Below are 16310 nucleotides of genomic sequence, written 5' to 3'. Positions count from 1 at the left end.
GCATGCTTTAGCTACAAGAAGTCAGACGCCGCATCTTGGACTAGAAAATCTTCTGGATCATCATTGATTGGTGACCAACTGTAGCTTGGTATTCGTGCAAAGCACGTTCTCTTAGTTGAACTATTGAGATATTAGATTCTTAATTGTAGAATAGATTCTAAAACATGTATTGTGAAACATAAACTTGTTATGTTTATCTTTCTGTAGTACTTGATTCCTAAAGAAGTACATGCTTATCTTTCGCGTATCGTAGGCATGAAGTGATGCGACAATTGAAGTTGATGTTTTAGTTTTGCATTCAAATTTAGAGTTATATTTAACTATCTATCTTTCGTGAAGACTTATGTAATATTGATTAGAATATTATGATTGCAATATCTATTTTAGATAACAGTATAACATACACTCATACGTATGTTATCGTGGTATTATATATTTCTATTGTAACACGGGCATTTACCTGGTACAGAAAATTTAGAAAAGAACGCATCACTCACTCTAAGACAAATGCGAACTGCTTCAACAACTGACCGAATGACCGATTGTATTGTACCACTGAAATGCCTGTCGTACTATATGAATTTTTTTTTTTTTTGGCAATGGCGTATCCGTCCCTGCCGCTACTGCTGTCGTAGGTGGTCGAGCGCCTGCGCCAGCGTCGGCGCGAAGCGGGTGACGTTGATGCGGACGTTCTGCTTGGCGAGGTAGAGCTCGAAGACCTGGTCCCAGCCGCTGTGGTGGACGGAGTCCGGGTCCTTCACCGCCGGGTGGTCCGGCCCCAGCGTCTCCATCAGCGAGCTCTCCTCCGCGCACACGCTGTAGTCCAGGTACTTGAGCCCCATGTCCGTGACGGGCTCGCTGAACTCAGCCCTCGCGATGTGCTCCATCTTCCCGTACGGCACCACCTGGATGAGCACCCCGCCGGGCGGCAGGAACACCGCGTTCGTCAGCCCGGCGCCGTGCACGCCCAGAACCACGTCGAACGAGTTCACCACCCGCGCCTGCTCCTCCTCCGACGCGTCGCCGCGCAGCTCCGCCACCACCGCCTCGAGCCCCGCGGCCTCCGCCGCCCGCGCCACCTCTGGCTCGTTCGTGATCCGGCGGTAATGGCCCCGGTGGATCAGCAGCAGCCGCGGCTTCTTGTGCGGCGGCGGCTGCTCCCGGGACGCCACCGCGCCGCGCGGGAGCGCGTAGGTCTCTCGCAGGAACCGGGTGAAGTCCGCCATGGTGAGGCGGCGGTCTCCCGGCACCAGCTCGGGGACGATGCTGAACTCCTTGTCCAGGCGGAGCCCCACCGTGACGTGCGGGAAGCACCGCACCTGCGCGTCGCCGTCCATGTCCACCGCGTCGTGCCTGGACAGCCCCCGCAGGAACGCGCTGTACTTCACCAGCCACCGGGGCTGGAACTGGACGTTACTGATCAGGAACTTGACGTCGCCGTTGTACCGCCGCGAGGCCACGAACAGCGGCACCAGGATGTCGGCGTAGTCGTGCCAGTAGTTGCCCGCGTACCCGCCGATCGCGAACAGGACGGCCGGCATGTCGTGCGTCACCGTGCACGGCGCCGCGGCGGCCCGGTCCTGCAGCTGCGTCACGGTCACCTTCCTGAGGCTGGCGAACCTGCGCGAGTACGGCGGGATCATCCACTTCGCGGCGCTCCGACCGGCTCGCCGGCACGAGGGTCACCGACAGGGCCGTGCCGTTGGTGCGGACGTCGCCGTCGACTTCGCAGGTGTCCGAGCGGCCCTCCATGTTGCACACCACCTTGCCATTCTCTGTTGCACGTACGCCAAGGAAAGTAAAAGATTTCACGCCATGGTTTTTCAACTTCATTCATCGACACGACTTGCCCATACCTTCTTCGTTCATGCTGACCGGCCAACAAAATTGCCTCAAACTAAATACTTTATTATCACATAAAAAATTAGTTGGTTTTTTTATTTATTGGGCTAGATCAAAGATCAGATGAATCAAATATGTTATTACATCGGAGACAGTATTCACTGTTTCCCATGTGTTGACTTCGATCCTGCACTCCAATCATTTTCTACGATGGGCTTTAGATACTATAACCATTTTCCTTTCACCTTTTTACGATGAGGTTTAGATCGATACTCTAACCGAGAGAAATTTTGTTATATTACTAATTGGAGGATCCAATACCAAGAGTTTATCTTATCCTTACGAGATGCATATAAATCTTAAAATTATAAAAGACATGAACACCAATCCAATATACTCTAATTAACATCAATAGCAATAGTCATTGGATCCAGAGTCTGTCTGGTAGCACATCCTATCCTCCACTCCATCCGAGAAGCCGAGGAGCCGACCAAACAACAATTTTGCCCGCTACCCTTCACGAGATGCGCTCCATCCGATCCAATCATTTTACACTACATGTGGGGAGTGGAGAAACCCCGCTCCCTTGATTCGTTCTAGCTTCCATCCTCTCTGTCGTTGCCCCTCGATCACCTCCCACACCATCACCTTCATTGTCTCTCCTCCTCGCCATGCTGGGTCAGGACTCAGGAGGCAGCCATAACTCCTCTTTGCCTCTCTCCATGTGCCAAGGCCCGCCCTTCTCTATGATGCGCGTGATGAAGGAAGGCATAGCTGCATAAAGGAGGGCAAGTCCATTATGTGTAAGGGCCGCCATAGCCTAGGGAGGAGCTCGTTAAGGAGCAGGAGGACCTTGATACGCAGGTAGCTAGTCTTGACACGAGGAGGAGTTCGATACGTGAGGGCTAGACTTGGATTCGTGGGTAGCCGATCATCATTCAAGGAGGACGAGTTTGATTCGCGGGCGGCCTAGCTCGATTTGAGGGAATTGGAGCTTGATTCGCAAGCGACCAAGCTCGATTTGAGGGGAGATGAACTTGATTTGTGGGTGGTTGATCTACTCATCCACAAAGCACTCACCCAACCATGCCATGAGTGTTTGCATCGTTTGAAGCGCCACCAAATGCTTTATTCAAGAAGCTGGAGCGGTTAGAAGTGAGGAGAGCTAGGAGATCTTTGAGTAGTGTGAAACGCTACCAAACAGGTCATATTAGGTTTTCTAAAAGTTACACTCCTCTATCATTATTATAAAAAAAACAACATAAAGTAACCCCTAATTGGTATATCTGTATATGTAAGTTAATTTACATCTGTAAATGATGATATCATGAGAAGTAATCTAATGGAGCTCCTAAATTTATATAAAAGTATTTTTCTAAAAAAATTATATAAAAGTTATCCACTCCTGCCATTATGATGGATAATATAAGCAACCCCTTAAATCTCCATCTAAATTATCACTCATGTCAATGCTAAAAAATAGTTTGATGGACTAGTAAGAAAAGCAAATATGATCACAACGACAGGAGTGCTCACCTGTTTCACTGGGAGCTTTGACATCATCCATGATTTGTTGTGCTTCTGTAACGACAACTGCAAATTAAGCAACAAGAAAGATATATCCTCATAAGGGTCATATGTCTCAGAACTTAAAAGATGTCAGAAATCCTCTCATCTCGTAAGTACCTCTCTACTCTAAATTATAAGTCATTCTTGGTTTTTTTAGACAATAAAAGTTATTATCTAAAAAAGCTAGAACGACTTACTAATGACAACTGTTCCCATAGCTTCGGCCAATATATCTAGATACAGCAGTGAGCCAATGACAACTGACAAGTACTAATAAATGGGCCATAGGTTTATTAGCCACGATCAAAGGTCAGATGATTCAGTATTGTTACAGCGGAGACACAGTATCCACTGTTCCCGATGTGTTGACTTCGAAACTATACCATGCTCGTTTTGTTTTTCCCTTGTCACGATGAGCTTTGCATTGGATGCTCCATCAGAAAGAAATGAGCAAGCAAATATGATAACAACTGCAGGAGCGTTTACCTGTTTCATCGGGCGCTTTTACCTTATCCATGATAACTTGTGCTTCCGTAATGACAACTGATAAGCAAAAAACAAGACATACCCTCATCAGGCCATCTCAAAACTTCAAAATCTCAGAAAGCCCCTCGTCTCATAAGCTAGCTTTTGGGGAAAATGCCCTCTACGATCATACAACTGTTACCATAGCTCGATCAGGCCAATATCAAGACACAACAGTGACAAGTATTCCTAACGGACCATGCATAGGTTTGTGGTAAAGATCGTCGTATATATGCTAACACGTGAGAGAGATTGCTGGATTAGTACTCATCGATCGAAGACTGAAAAAATCTAACTTAATAATTGTGGGTGAGTTCATCAACTTGGGAGATAAATAGCTTCTGCAAAGAATAAAATAGAACCATGGTGAGGTGAAACGAAAGATTCATCATTACCATGGGGAGCGCCAACCGCGAAATGCTGAGCGACAAGATAGGTGAGGAGCATGAGGAGACCGCCGCCGACGAAGCCGGCGTTAATGTGCCTCTGCGCCGAGCTCTTTTGGCTCTTCCCCGGCTTCACCTCTCTGCCGCGCATCGGAACTTCCTGCTGCCGCCGCCGCCGCCGCCGCTCTCTGTTCTTTGTAGCTGACTAGTTGCTGGCTTTCTTGCTTTTGAAGAAGCTGCTGGCGCTTGTTGCACGTACCATACCTTGTTATGAGTACTTACTCGTGGAGTAGTATTTTGCATTAGCCAATGCCGCGCTCGAGGCTAATCTCATGGGGTGAGATTAAGTGTCCAAATGGTTGACTATACTACTACTAAGCTAGTACGAGCTGATCGTTCTTACTTGCTTCTAATTGTGAAAATATTATACTCTGAAAACAATAAAAAAACACACACGTTAACCGAACGGAACGGTGTCATTCATTGCGATTCTTTTCTTTCCTAGAAAGTAGAAATTGATGCTCTAGGCCAGTCTCAGTGGGAGTTTCACTAGAGTTTCATTTGTATTTAATAGTCTGCCACATATGCACTTTTGATGTCATTGCAACGTTTTAACTGAAGAGAGAGAAGAATTGAGTTTCATGTGGATGAAACTCTCTTGACACAGTTACTAACTCTCTATGAGTCATATGATTAAATGTCTATAAAACCTATGGAATGAAACTTTTCATAGAGAGTGGGTGTTTCATCTAAGTTTTATTTCATTTTATATGACATGGTAGTCTTGGAAATAACGAAATGAAACTCTCCACTGAAACTGGCCTTATAAGAATTTAGTAACATGCATGTGTGTTGTCAGTGGCAAGGTATTGTGGGCTTTAAAAAGATTGATCTTTTTTATACATTAGACACATGCAGCCTGTTCGCTTGCTCGTAAACGATCGTAAATTTCCAGCCGGGAACAGTGTTTTTCTCTCACACCAAACCAGCCAGCAGTAAATAATCCACGATCGTTTACGGCCTCCCGAACAGGCTGATGTACTTCAACCAATGAAAGATACCAAGATGGTATCAAAGAACTTCACATAAAAGATACCAAGATGGTATCAAAGAACTTCACATAGAACAAACTCTTTGTCCTTCAACCAAATCCTCGCTTTGGGTTCAAGGCGGGTATGTGTATTTGTGGGGGGTGGGTATCGCTGCCCCTATATGGCTATACCATCCAAAAGAGGGGGTTTGCCCGATTTTTTTAATTTAGCCTTTTTCTGTAAAAATTTCGCATTTATACCCATGAGCGTCAAAACCTATCTTTGGACCCCGAGATCAGCGCCGAGGTAACACGTCTCGGCGCCATAGGTCATGGCACTGAGTTTGGAGGTCAGGGTTGGCGTGGCTGGCAATGTGGCGCTGACGTGGCTAGAGCTCGACGCCGAGCTCTGAATTTAACCCTAGCCCTAATTAATCATAACTTAGATATCCTGAAATTTTACCATGAGATGGTCATATAAAATTTGGCTACATTTTTATTATGAGATGGACATATAGGAATTTGGCCACATTTTTACCATGGTAAATTTGGCTTCAACTGTGCTCTTTCGTTTTCCAAAAGAGTTGTCTAACATCCTATTTTCTTATGACTTTTGCGATGCATGAATGAAATGGGCTTGGTTGTGCTATTAATTATCCTCACCCTAGGCAACCTTCAAATTCCTTTTGCTATGGCGCGCATACACTTTTCCATCATCCACCTATCTACAATGGAATATACCCAAAACTGCCTAACAGTCATGAAAATGTTCTATTTAGTAGTGTGAATATTGTTTTTGCCCCTAAGGGCATATGCCCCATTGTGCATGCACCATTAGATGCACATGGGGATGCGTGTGCACACACATTGTCAGCATGCGCATCCAGCGATGATGCATATAAGGGCATGTGCCCTTAGGGGCAAATTTTCGACAGTCCAGTAGTAGCTTGTCAAGGTTGTTGATTGCATCACAAACTAGCTGTTATCCCCTTTATTATGAGCATCACTAGCAAAACATTGCAGTCTAAGGTATAAGATGGGGGTTGAATAACATCTTTTATAAGGATATATATCAAAAATATAGGAAGAAAGGCGCACTTGTTGAAAATGGTTGGACACTACTCACTTTTACAATTGAGTGCTTGGAGTCAGACCACATATCTCCCCATAAGATGTTCCTTGGTATCGAAATACTCAATTCTACTATGGGATAAGATACGAACAACCACGAATTGCTCTCGATAATGAATGCCTCTACCAATGCACTCCCTATTTTTGCTACTGTTGTTCATTTGCTAGCACCTCTATTTCATGCTATCGCTCATTGGCTAGCTCAAATCCCTTCTCCTCAATGGATCTACAACCCTGTGTTCTTTTATTTTCGAAAAGAAATGATCCATTTGTGTGACATCCATTTTCATAATAGCTTTTGCGATACATATAGTGAATGAAATGGGTTTGGCTGTGCTACTAGTTATGCTCACCCTAGACAGCCTTCAAATTCCCTTTGCTATAGCGCATACACCTTTCCATCGTTTGCCCTATATACAATGAAATATACCCAAAACCACAATGAAATATACACATAACCAGCCTAACAGTCATGAAAATGTTCTATTTAGTAGTGAGAATGTTGTTTTTGCCCCCAAGGGCATATGCCCCAATGTGCTTCCAATGGTGATAAATATAAGGGCATGTGCCCTTAGGGGCAAATTTTCTACATCACAAACTGGTTGTTATCACCTTTATTTCGAGCGTCACTAGCAAACCATTGTCACCTAAGGTATAAGATGGGGGTTGAATGCATACACACCTTTTATAAGGATATATATCAAAAGTATAGGAAGAACGGCACATTTGTTGGAAATAGTTGGCTACTTATCACTTTTGCTATTGAGTGTTTAGAATCAAACTGCATATCTTTGGTATCGAAATACTCAATTTCATTATGAGACAAGATTCAAACAACTAAGAATTGCTCTCGATAACGAATACCTCTCCACCAATGCACTCCATTTTGATCAAAATGGTAGGCTGCGAAAATCCACAACGCATCCACATGAGGTTATTTGCCTCAAAGGCCCTTTGGTATGTAGCTCCAAATATAAAATTTGCCATGATTCCTGGCAGCATGCAAATGGTGTGTTCTCTTCTATATCTAGAAAGGGAGGACGTCTCTTGCATTGTTAATATTAGTACTGAAACAAAGGTGGAAAGAGGGAAGTTATGGAAATTCATTGAAGAAATGTGGAAGTTCATTTATAATAATTGCCCAGAATATCATGTGACTTGTGACTTGCGCGCGCGTGTGGGTCTCCTGGTATTAACAAAATTGCTATTTTTTCATCCCGAAATTGGTTTTCTGAAAAATCTCATCATTGTCGGTTCTAGAATCGACGGTGATGAGACCTGTCATCACTGCCACTTTCCTTCTAACCAGGTTTCTTAACCTGGTAGTGATAGGGTTTCTGAACTGGCAGTGAAGAGCTATTTTGTAGTTGTGAATAAGAGATGGTATCAAAGAACTTCCCTCCATCGTCACTCTTTCTCTGTTGACCGAAGTCTCTAGCTTAGAAGGCTCATGGCCTAAACGAAAGAAGAAGAAGATATGACATATATGATGCACTCGACTCTTAGCTTACTGTTGGAGGTTAGTCAGTAGCTAAAATGTGTACATGTGAAATAAACCAAAGCTTGTTTTAGTACTTGTGCACCCCTATTTTTTTAGTAGATGATACTCCTTTCTTTCCATAATGTATGTCATGTACCTTTTCTAGATTTATTGTCACTGTGTATCCATATATAATGTATATTTAGGTGCCTAGAAAACCCCCAGACAACCTGTACAATGTCGAAAAGAGAAAGTAGTTGTTTTCTGAACTTGGATGCCCTCCAAGTGAATGAAAAACTATGAATTGTAAAACACGGAAAGCTATCCCGATGCAGTGCATACGGCCTGTGGTTGTCTTTTTTTTCTTTTCGAAATCATGCATTGGCACGTGCTTCATTAAGGAGAAATTGGATATAAAGTATGGCCGGTGCTAGCCATGGCGAGATGCATAGATAACGAACCGGAGGAACACTTACATGAATCACTGGCTTCAACGGTGGTGCTAAGAGGATGTACTAACCGAGGAAACTAGCTATTGGGTATCAGTATCAAGGATATCCGGAAGAAGGAAGCTAATGGCCGCAAACGCTAACTCCCTCGGATGGTCAAGAACGTTTCTTGATTTCGTCCGTCCCCGAGGGCACGGGCTCCGTCTCGCCCGACCTCAAGGATACGGGATCCGGGTCACCCCAAGGGCGTGGGCTCTGTCTTGTTCTGACCCCTCGGGCGAGAGCCCCATCATGCTCGACCCCTCAGGGCGAGAGCCCCATCATGTCCGACCCCAAGGGCGCGGACTCCGCCTCGTCTGATCCCGAGGGCGCGGACTCTGTCTTGCCCGATCTCGAGAGCGCGGGCTCCATCTTGCCTGACCCCAAGGGCGCGGTCTCCATCTCGCCCGACCCCAAGGGCGCGGGCTTCGCCTCATCCGACCCCAAAGGCTCGGGCTCCCCTTCGCCCGACGGAGGCCCGTACCGCCTCCAACCACTACGGGTCTGAAAGTACGAGTCCGGGATCAAACTTCTGACGCCAGAAGGGGAGCAGGCACATCTTGACGTGACCTGCGGCCATGACGGGCCATGTCTGAGGACGCACGTCGCCAATAGCCTCGAGCGTACCGGCGTTGTACTACCTACTCCTCGTATAGCCTCAAACGGAGACGTCCACTGGGACGGAATGGAGCGCCACGACCGGCTGACAATGCCCGCGTATGGCGTCAGTGAACAGGGCCACGACGTGGAGCCATCTCCATCGTCATCTACAGGGCCGGCGGGACCTGCGTAAAGGAGATGGAAGACGTGGCAATCCCAGAAGCCTTCCTCTCCTCGCCTCTTTCTCTCTCTCTCTCTCTCTCTCTCTCTCTCTCTCTCTCTCTCTCTCTCTGATGTAACCTGCATCTTCCCCTTTATCTATAAAAGAGGAAGCAGAGCACCCCACATAGGGGGCATTCAAAGACACATTTAACACATCTGAGCGGCGGAAGGCTTAGACGCTCGGCAGTAGACAGGGAACTCAACCCGACCCACTCTTTTCATTAGAGACTTGGGACCTTCTCCCTCTCTCGCCTATTTGTAACCCCTACTACAAACCAAGTGCTGGTAACACGAGCAACAACAAACTGGACGTAGGGACATTTCGCTCAAACCAGTATAAATTCTTGTGTCCTCCGAGCACAGCCATCCATGTCAGACGCGTAAACTAGAAATTTACTAGTCGGTGATTCGAAACACCAACACTAGCTATACGACTAAAGAAAGAGAGAAGGGCAGACCGCAGCCACTAGGTAGCTAAAACGATCAGCCTGTGGTTGTCGAGAAAATTGCATATTTAAGACTCCAAACAACGCGTTTCGCAAATATAGGACTCCAAACATCGTTTTTGTAAAAATAACCCTTAAAACGTTGGCTTCTTGATTTTCATGGCACTATGTGTATTAAGTTTTTTTTTCTCATCTAAATACATGTATTTGTTCTCTAAAGTGACCCTTTTACCCTTCAATCATTTAGACGGTGATTTGAAAGCCTCCAGCGCTGGCTCTGCCTAGGCTGGCCGCCTGCCGCCACCACGGTAGGCTGATTTCCGCCTTGGCTGGCTGGCCGGCCGCCGCCTTGGCTGGCTGGCTGGCTGGCTTCCGCCGCCGCCGCCGTCTGGGCATGTCACACAAAATGCACAGGTTCATATATAATAAAAATTAACAAAAATGAGCCATATGCAATAACATATAATAGATAACACCATGAATTTATCACAAATGAGTTAATCACTTAATCTCATAAATCCATGAATTTAGCATAAACAAGGTCATCTCATAGAACCATAATTTTGTTTCAAACGAGATCCAAGTCATATGAAAGAAAGCATGAGTTTACAGTCTCATCACAGCTAAACAATTCATCCAATATGTAGCTTTTTCTCTAGAGTCCTCTTTTTTAGTGCAGCCGTAGTAGACATCCTCACAGGACTAGTGGTGTCGGTTTGTGAAGAGGTGCTCTCTCCTAACAAGAAGCAAGCTTGCTACACAGAAATACGATACGACAATTAGATGCATAAAAAGAATTAGTATATGGTAAATGTGTTAGTATTCCTTACCTTCTAGTGACCCTTTCTGGACTATCCGTAGTATTTATTCTCTACTTGGCCTCTGTGGAGTGGTAAGTTCTGGTAGGCGCAGCTTTTGTAACATTCTTAGTAGGTTGCATATGCTTCCTACAAGTATAATAAATAAATTAATAATAACATTTTCATTTAAGTTTTTAATAAAGAAAATAATTACTTACCTCTTTTTTGCTGTCCTATTGAGTGGGCACTTGGCACTAGCTTGCATGTGACCTTTTTCACCGTATTTTTTGCAAGTCATATGTCCTCTAATCATCTTCTTTTCCTTTGCATTGGTTGGAGTAATAGCGTTGTCACATCCATCGTTGGTACCTTCACCCTCGTTGGTACCTTCACCATCTTTAGAACCTTTCTTCTTGTGGCCACCTTCCATCCTTCCCTTCCTTCTTAGTTTCCTTCGTCTTCCTACCGGTAATTTAGCAAGAGGTGCACCAACTAAAAATGGTAGTTCAGCTTGTGGCCATTGTGTTTTGTCTGTCACTGGCTCAATCTCTCTACCATAAGCAGCCCTGAATCTATCAATCGAGTAATAGTCATGCACAAACTGTTCAAGGTCAACTCCCCGTTCACGGGTTACAAAGGCCAATACATGTTGACATGGCTTACCAGCGTGCTGCCATTCAAGACAAGTACAGGTCCTTTGGTTTAACTTGACAATATGCCTCTTAACTCTGCTGCTATGGTCCCACACCTCTGCACTCCAATTAGCACATGTAACAATTTTCAAGTGGCCAAACCTCTAGTATCACTTGTAGGAATGGCGACACCCTCAGTATCAACACCCTGCTCATTATCAACACACTGCTCATTATCAACACCCTGTTCATTCATTTGGCCTTCATCAACGTGTGTGTCCTCTTCTATCAAGCCTAGAATTTCACGCATCTACTTTTCACTCACAAGTGCAATACGACCTTCATCATCATGTGTCTCCACTATCTGTAAGCTATCCCAATCAACTCTTTGCACATGATCTACTTTGGACCTAAACAAGTGAAATCAATTTTAATACCATGACCCTACTACTGTACAGGTAAGGTAACATAAATAATTAACAACATACCTTTGCACATAAACAACATGAAGACTGTACTGTACTGCCGGAGGAGGAGCAGTGGGCAACAACGTTCTCGCTAGGGCTAGAGCATTGGACATAGCGTCGGTATGGCCCTCCACTTCAGGCGCGGCCAGGCCTACGGCCAGCAGGGCGAGGCCTAGGGCAGAGGGCAGTGCGGCCAGGCTGTAAGGAAAATGGATGCTTGGTCCATTTACTTTGGATTTTGGTGTTTGATGACCAACACAACCAAATTGGACTAATGAATATGCAAGTGCTTGTTTTGTAGTTCAATAGGGTGCAAGACGTAACTTGGACGAAGGTGACATGATGATCCGATGATCAACACCTCAAGCAAAACCTTAGGAGCACAAGAGAAGACCCAAGAGATCAAGCGAAGTCCAAGCAAGAAGATTGGAACCAAGCCATATGCAAGATCGCGAAGAAATGAGCTCACTGTGGTGACCGGATGCAGGACCAGACGCTGGACAAGTGACCGGACGCTGGGCGAGTGGCTCGGCAGACAGGCGACCAGACACTAGACCGGACGCTGGCGGCAACCGACCGGACGCAGGACATCAGCATCCGATCGATTACAGTAAGGTTCTAGAGCGGCAAATCTGCAACCGGACGTGTCCGGTGGCAGGCGACCAGACGTTGGCCAGCATCCGATCAGTATATTGCCGGCTCAACGGTCGGGACGACCGGACGTGTCCGGTCAAGACGATTCAGCGTCCGGTTAATAGCAGTTTCGCGGGAGTTCGACCCCAACGGCTACTTTCTCAGTGGGGCTTATAAATACAACCCCCAACCGGCTATTTGAAGAGCGTGGAGCTGAGGAAACATACCAAGGGTATTGATACACCATTTTAGTGATCTCCACATGCATAGTGCTTAGTGTTTTATTAGGTGATTAGCATAAGTGCTTTGCGAAGTGCTTAGGTTGATTAGACCACCGCTTATGCGCTTACTCTAGGTGTATGCCTAGTGTTTAGTGAGGTTTGCATACCTCTTGCCACCCCGTGCTTGTGAGCACAAGTGTTGTACATCGGAGGGGCTTGAAGTCTTGCGAGATCACACCAACCGCGTTTGTGGTGTGGCTGCCACCATGTACCGGAGGGAACAAGGCCCGCGGCATTTTGGCCAGAAGCTTGATAATGAAGACGGTGGGGAACATCCAGGAGAGGCTTGCCGGAAGGCACGTCGGAGACCCACTTGCGTGTGGGGAAGGCCCGAGGCTATCCACGGAGTTACCCGACCAGGAGCTTGGCTCTTGTGAGGGATTCCTTGCGAGGGGCTCCAACGAGGACTAGGGGGAAGCTTGCGCGCTTCTTGATACCTCGGTAAAAATACTGAAGTCGTTGATGGGAGTTTGTATATCTCTACCTTGCTCTTTAGCTTCCGCATTTACATTGATTACCTTACTACATTTGCGGTAGAGATAGCAACACACTAGCAAAACCGTAGTTGCACATTTAGATAGTTTATCTTTTGCATAGGTTTTGCTAAGGTTAGAAAAAGAGGCCATAGTTTAGAGTTAGATTTTTAAGTTGCCTAATTCACCCCCCTCTTAGGTGTCACAGTCCCTTCAATTGGTATTAGAGCCGGTTGGCTCATATTTGGACCTTTGGCTTAACCGCCATTGAGCCGATGCTATTATAGAGTGGTTGAGATGGATACCGCTAGGCCTCCACAATTTGATGGCACTAACTTCCTTTACTATAAAGCAAGAATGGCTTGCCACCTTGAGGTGATTGATTTAGGTGTATGGAGAGTCACTCGCGATGGGATGAAACCCATTAAGAATCCTGAAAAACCCACAAAGAGTGATGAAAAAGAAATGCATTTTAATGCTAGAGCTAAGAACTGCTTGTTTGAATCATTTAGCATGGATGTGTTTAACCAAGTGTTCACCTTAAATACGGCACATGAAATTTGGTTAAAACTCCAAGAGCTCCATGACGGCACAAGTAATGTCCGTGAGCAAAAACATTATCTAGCTAAGCAAAATTATGATTCCTTTGCTATGAATGATGATGAGCTTGTTCGTGATATGTATTCTCGATTGAATCTAATTATCAATGAGCTCCATTCAATAGGACTATTAAAGCTAGATGATGCGGACATCGTGAGGAAGATCATCTCCGTTCTACCAGAAAAGAAATATGCAAGCATCATCACCATCCTTCACAACATGGAGAACTTGAGCACCATGACCCCGAGGATTGTCATTGGCAAGCTAGTGGCATTTGAAATGTCACGTAAGATGGGTCAAGGAGAAGCAACTTCATCAAGCAAAGGCAAAGCTCTTGCTTGTAGCGAGAAGAAAAAGATGAAGGGCAAGAAAGTTGAGTCAAGCTCAAGCTCAAGCTCCTCAAGTGAAGAAGAAGATGAGGACGATGATGATGATGATGAAGAAGAATCAAGTGATGATGATCAATCTTCCTCCTCCACCTCTGATCTTGATGAAGAATCTATCAAATTGATCAACAAGGTGGAGAAGATGATCCAAAAGCTAAATGTCAAGGGTGTGCCCATCCAAATTCAAGATCTCATTTTTACAAACCAAAGAAAAGAGCAAAGAAAGAGAGGATGCTATGGATGCGGCGAGTTGGGGCATTTTGTGGAAGTTTGTCCAAACAAGCCCACACCCAAGACAAAGAAGAAGGCATGCAAGAATCAAGCCCTCACTTCAATAAGATCATGGGATGATTCTTCAAGTGAAGAAGAACCTCATCACAAGAGGCGAGGCCGCAAGCACTCATCATCAAACACCTCTCGTGTGTGCCTTATGGCACGAGATAATGAAAGCTCTTCCTCTAGTGAGAGTGATAGTGATGAGGACATGCCTTCTTATCATGAACTTGTGCAAGAAAATCTTAAATATGCTAAAGCTTGCACTAGTCAACACAAGAAACTCAAAAGTTTAAAAGAAAAGCTAGATAGTTCACAAAAAGCATACAAAACCTTGCTTGAACAATATGAGAACTTTGCTAATCTCAATGTTGAACTATCTACTAAAATTGAGAAACTTGAGACTAGTGCAACAACAAATACATGCACAATCAATGATGAGCAACTTGTAAAGAAAAATGAAAAATTAAAAGAAAAGTTAGCTAGCTCACAAGAAGCATATAATAATTTGCTTGCTGAAATGGAAACCATGTGCAAGCATTGTGATGAGCTAGCTAATAAAGTTGCTAATCTTGAAGCCGTTAGCACAACCCCCACCAAGGCATCTAAAAAGAAAAGTTCTATCTTTAACATATCTAAAAATGATGCCTCTATTTCTTGCAATGATTTATGTTTAGACTCACCTTTGTGCAATCAAGTTTGTGTTGAGAAAGTTGTTGTAGATATATGCACACAAAAAGTTACAAAGGAGAATGAGCAACTCAAGCAAGAAGTAGCTCGCCTCACCAAGAACTTGACTCAAGTGAAAGGCAAGGCGAAGCAAACCCAACTTCATCAAGATAACACCGTTAAGGGAGTGAAGAAGCTTGATGAAGGACAAACCATGGTTTGTTACGTATACCACAAGGAAGGTCACAATTTCTATGAGTGCAAGGTGAAGAATGGGGGAGGAACAAAGAAGAAGGAGAAAAAGCAAACAAGCAAGCTCTCCAACACCTACACCAACAAGGTGGACAAGAAGGCCTCCACACCTTATCTCTTGAAGAAGAAGAAAAATGACAAGGTGGTGGCCATCAAGGTGAACAAGCAAGCCAACTATGGGGTCAAACGATTTTGGGTGCCAAAGGAAATCATTTCAAATATGAAGAGCACCAAGAAGGTTTGGATCCCGAAAGGGAAGTGAGAAGTCCATCGGTCTTCGGGGAGTTTGGAGACTTGGCAAAATTTGGGTGCATTTCATGGGGTGCATAATAATGCACAAAGTAATTGCCAAGTGGGTTAGTGAATACTATGGACCCAAATTCTTCTTCCCATGTTAGGTAACTAGATGTCATTACTTACAATTAGTATTCATTTCAATTGGTATTGCTTGTGAATTGATATACTCTTAAAGCATCTAGTTATCTTTCATGCCTATGTTTGCATTTTCATGCTTAATCTTTTGTCATGCATTCAATAGGTATACCATATGGTAGGCTTGCTCGGTTTCATTATCAACCCTTGGAGCAAACCTACATGGTTTAAAATTGTTTAAGAGCACGGCACATAGCTTGTTTTACAATTTTTTATCTAATATGTGCCATAGTTCAAATTGTAGATAATCTCTCCAAAATATCATCTTTCAAGTTTTATTTTGATACTTAAATAAATGTGCACAAACTTTACAAGTATTCAACACTCGTGTGCACAAATTTAGGGGGAGCTTAATCTATAAGTTGGATGCCTTGAGACTAACACTTTTTCAAATGATATTTTTTTCAAAACCTTTCACTTGTGTAGTAGTCTCATTGTAAGGAAATTGGAGTCCCCGGAGTTAAGCATCATTCTTCAATTCACATCATCTTGTTAATTTCATTTCATATTTATATGCTTTCTCCATGCATTATATAGATTAAACTCTCTTGTGCAAATAATTTGCTAAATATGCATATGCTTTGCTTTCTACCATTTGTATGCATATATTTAGGGGGAGCTTAGTCTATATAATGTGAGAGTCAAATTTTGTGATCCATTTCACTCTTTACTCAAAGGATCACGAAATTTGAC

The 16310-nt window shown here is 44.4% G+C and overlaps 1 pseudogene; it reads right to left on the bottom strand.

Moving 5' to 3' along the window:
• Positions 1-620: 620 nt before the first annotated feature.
• LOC136451752 (beta-1,2-xylosyltransferase XYXT1-like) lies at positions 621-4473 on the bottom strand (annotated as a pseudogene).
• Positions 4474-16310: the final 11837 nt, after the last annotated feature.

This window comes from Miscanthus floridulus, chromosome 5, assembly GCF_019320115.1.
Source record: "Miscanthus floridulus cultivar M001 chromosome 5, ASM1932011v1, whole genome shotgun sequence".
NCBI classification, from domain to species: domain Eukaryota; kingdom Viridiplantae; phylum Streptophyta; class Magnoliopsida; order Poales; family Poaceae; genus Miscanthus; species Miscanthus floridulus.
This window is presented reverse-complemented; position numbering and strand designations above follow the sequence as displayed.